A 4,771-nucleotide genomic window follows, 5' to 3' on the forward strand; every position below is an offset into this window, starting at 1 on the left:
CAGCATCTTTTGCCTTTTTTGTGTTATTAACTGTTTTTAATTATTTTATGTGTGAATCACCTTGTGACAGTGGTTTAGAATGTAGTTAATTACTTTCTTGGGCTCCATGATCACTGCAGATGGTGACAGCAGCCACGAAATTAAAAGACGCCTGCTTCTTGGGAGGAAAGCAATGACAAACCTAGACAGCATCTTAAAAAGTAGAGACATCACCTTGCCAACAAAGGTCCGTATAAGTAAAAGCTATGGTTTTCCCAGTAGTGATGTATGGAAGTGAGAGCTGGACCATAAAGAAGGCTGATCGCCAAAGAATTGATGCTTTTGAATGATGGTGCTGGAGGAGACTCTTGAGAGTCCCATGGACTGCAAGAAGATCAAACGCATCCATTCTTAAGGAAATTAGCCCTGAGTGCTCACTGGAAGGACAGATCGTGAAGCTGAGGCTCCAATACTTTGGCCACCTCATGAGAAGAGAAGACTCCCTGGAAAAGACCCTGATGTTGGGAAAGATGGAGGGCACAAGGAGAAGGGGACGACAGAGGACGAGATGGTTGGATAGTGTTTTCGAAGCTACAAGCATGAGTTCGACCAAACTGCGGGGGGCAGTGGAAGACAGAAGTGCCTGGCGTGCTCCGGTGCATGGGGTCACGAAGAGTCGGACATGACTAAACGACTAAACAACAACAATAAATCAACTATAACAGCAGCAACATACTGCTGGTTGGGGGGGGGGGCGACCTCTGGAGATATCTGCATGAGGGAATTGGCAGGAATTGTTAGGCATCCCCTTTCTCTCACCACTGGCTCCTTTTGCAATTACTGCCCTTTTCATTCACAGTGTCTTGGCAACCACAGGTTTGGTAACTTTGGTAATGTGTTGTTCAGTCCTTCTAGGATGAAATTAAAATGTAATTTTAGGTTGGCGGGGGGAATGCAAGCTGAGTTGCAGCCCACGTATGTTAATAAGAAAAGGTTAATGACTTAACAAGAGGCTTGGCCTGTGCATGCTTGACAAGAGGAAACCTTTTAAATGAAAGCCTGCATAATGTCCACCTTCCTGGTCTTTGAAATAATAAAAATTTGAAGCCTTCCAACTAATATATTTATGTAATCAGGCTGATCGTTGGCTCAGCGTGCTGCCAGTGAAGCGCTTGCCAACATAATTAACACTGGCCATATGGATTTTATTCCAGGGAAGTAAACAGAAACTAGACCTGAGAACATTTTTTCATTCATTGTATCTGGGCACTGAATTACTAGTCATTGGGGGGGGGGGGAGACAAAGGAAGCCATCCGTCCCTAAATAGGAGAGCACTTGGTTAATGATGGTAGAAAGCTTGATGTATATGGAAAAATACAGGGATTAAGGAAGAAATTGTTGCTGTTTGAAATAGTTCACATCTAGGCAAACATGCCATTTGAATGAATAAGAGCATGTCATTCAGAGGAATCGAGAGATGCGGCTGAGGTGCTAGACGGGTTTAGGGGCAATGATGGGCTGGATGTGAACCAGCAAACTGAAGCGGAATCCTGAAGACAGGTGTTATGTGTTTCAAGTTATCAAGTCCACAAAGTGGGAAGACAGCCTGCTCTATTTGGGGTTGCAGTCCCTTGGAGGCAGCAGTTCATTGCTTGGGGGTACCCCTAGATCCAATGCTGTTATTTGTGGTCCAGGTGGCCTCAGTGGCTAGGAGTGTCTACATCCAACTGTGGCTAGTTTGCCAGCTGCAGCCTCTTTTGGACATACCCTCCAACACCCAAATTAGGATGCTCCTTTTTTTTTGTTCTGAGCTCTTGTGCATGTACAAGAGTGTGAGACCAAAAAAGAAGCAGCTTGCGCTCTGCTGCAAGCCAGCTAACTCTTGATAGTTCTTCCACCCTCAGAAGTTCAGGGTGGCGCTGGCCCAACTCTCTCCCCACATAGATGTGCTTGGTACTTTTGCTATAGAGCTTTTGGCAAATGCTGAAAGCACACCTATTTACCCTGGCACTTAAGATGTTTGTTTTCAGAGTCTGCCCTATTCCTGTGACTATAATCTGTTTTACCTGTTTTTCATTCTGAATTGTGGTAACCTGCCCTGGGACCCGCTGGTGGCATTATTATTTATTAATTTTTAAAACTCTGAATGTCTTGGGGCCCAAATGCTACCAATATTTGCCAACTTTCGTACAGGGAACATCTGAAAATGAAATAAGTGAATAGTCTCTAACTTTATTATTTTCTGCCAGAATTGAAGCAATTTGCAGATATGGGTGCCCTGTCTGAGGGGATGAAGCCTGCCAAATTTCAGGATGATAAGTGCAATGATTCTCCTGCATGAACAGGCATTACCATTTTGGAGTGGGTAAAATGGAAATCTCTTAACCTCCTCTTGTAGGCAATCAGTCTGAAAATTGGTGCCCCTGGGAAAGTAACAATAGGCTGGCAATGCACAACATAACTGAAAGCTTTATATAAGGGACAAACAGGCCAAGTTGACTGGAGGAAAGAACCAGATGAGGAGGAGGAGGGAATAAGATCAGCAGGGGATACCTTTCTCATGGCCCCACAAAGGAGTGTTTCCCGTTGTGTAGTGACCCAGGAAAGTGCCTTCTCTGTGGTAGCACCTAGATTGTGGAACTCCCTTCTCCCGGAGATGCATCAGTCATCTTTGGTACTAACTAACCTTTCATCTCCAACACAAGAGTCAGCCAAGCTTCTGGGAAACTTGTCTAGAGATGCTACATTTAGCAATTTTGCAGGCATGCTAGTTTTGCCAGTTTGGGTTGCTTTGAAATGTGGGTGTTGGGCAGGATTAGGTAGTGCAGCCTGCACTACTCCACCCAAGCCACTTCCTCAACACAACTGTGTGCTTGTGTGTGCAGCTATGTCGCAGGGTTACTGTGAGAAGAATGAACAAGGATAATATTTTATATGTCTGAAGAGGTGTTACTAGCTCATCCCATAGTAGCAACAGCTAAAGAAGAAGCTTGTTTGCTGCAGCAAAAATAAAGCATCCTGTAGTACCTCACTCAGAATTTATTGTTGTGTCAGTTTTTATAAGCACCAGACCTAGTTCTCAGAGTAACCAACCAGTTGCCTGTTGCCCAAGTTCAATAACACTCTCCCTTCCTGCAGTTTCCAGCATTGGGTATTCAGAAGGATTCTGCCTCTCGCAGTGGAGGCAGAGCATAGCCATCATGGCTAGTAACCACTGGTAGCCTTCTCTTCCATGAATTTTTCCAATCCTCTTTTAAAGCCATCAAAATTGGAGGCCTTCAGTGCAGCAAAGCTGTTGCTGCCATGATGAACTCCAGCTAAGGGTGGCCAAACCAAAGGGCACTACATGTGTTATCTGGGCTAGAACACATTCTTCTGATGAAGAATGTTTTATCAATTTTATCAATTTCCATGTGTGCTGCAGAGTAGCAGCAGCAAAGCAGGAGCCATTTTCAATAAGAAATATACCTCTGGCCCACTGTACCAGTGACCTTCCTGTAGCTATGCCTGTAGTGAAGAGACATTCTGTTGTTATTTATTAAATTTCTATACAGCCCTTCATCCAAGGTTCACAGGACAGCTCACAATATAAAAACACCAAAATACGTAACTTGGTAACAAATAAACCAATAGCCCTGCTCCCGCAAACACGTTTAAAAGGCCATAGAATGTCAGTTTGGCAGCCAGGTTGCTCACTAGGGCAAGACTATTTGAATATATTACACCGATCTTGGCTCAACTGCAATGGCTGCCAACGTTTCTGGGCTCAATTCAAAATGCTGGTTTTGAGCTGCATATATAAAGCCTTAAATGGCTCAGAACTGAAATACCTCAAGGACTCTGTCTCCATATGAACCTAATCCAGACACAGTATCATGGTCTGAGGCCCTTCTTGGGCTTCCCCGACAAATCTTGGAGGGTGGCAAGAGGAGAGTGGGTCTTTTCTCTTGGCAGAAAACTTCCCTCTTCAACCAGGCCTTGGGCTGATTAACATGCAATACCCTTTTAGATGTGTTGTGTGGTGGTGGTGGGGTTACTGGTTTGTTTTTTTTGGCAGAAGGTAGGCCGCAGCTAGGAGCAGGGATACTGCACCATCCTTATTCCACTCCCTGCAACCAGAAAAGGGGGCCGGCGGGCAGTTCCTTGCTAGTTTTCATTAGGTGAAGATGCTACGGTAACACCGTGTATGTCCTTCTGTGAATTACCATTTCGAGATAATGCGCCTTCTTGTTGTTGTTTAGTCGTTTAGTCGTGTCCGACTCTTCGTGACCCCATGGACCAGAGCACGCCAGGCACCTCTGTCCTCCACTGCCTCCCACAGTTTGGTCAAACTCATGCTGGCAGCTTCAAGAACACTATCCAACCATCTCGTCCTCTGTCGTCCCCTTCTCCTTGTGCCCTCCATCTTTCCCAACATCAGGGTCTTTTCCAGGGAGTCTTCTCTTCTCATGAGGTGGCCAAAGTATTGGAGCCTCAGCTTCATGATCTGTCCTTCCAGTGACCACTCAGGGCTGATTAGCGCCATTAAGTGTAAGTGAAAAATGGACGTGTGAAAGTGGGTCTCATGTTGTGCATTGGGAGTCGGGAGGCAGGTTTCTACTCTGGACCAGTTGAACCCCGCTGAGGTATACCCTCCTCCACTCCACCTCCCTCACTGAGGGGAAGGAAGAAAGAGTTGCTGAAGGGGAAATAAAATCCCGCCTTTTCTGCTCCACCCCGTGACCTAGTCTACCAACCACAGAGAAGACTGGGGGGGGTCCCTCATAAGGAGGGGGGGAATAAACGCGCGTC

This window comes from Podarcis muralis, chromosome 7 (assembly GCF_964188315.1).
Source record: "Podarcis muralis chromosome 7, rPodMur119.hap1.1, whole genome shotgun sequence".
Lineage (NCBI taxonomy): Eukaryota > Metazoa > Chordata > Lepidosauria > Squamata > Lacertidae > Podarcis > Podarcis muralis.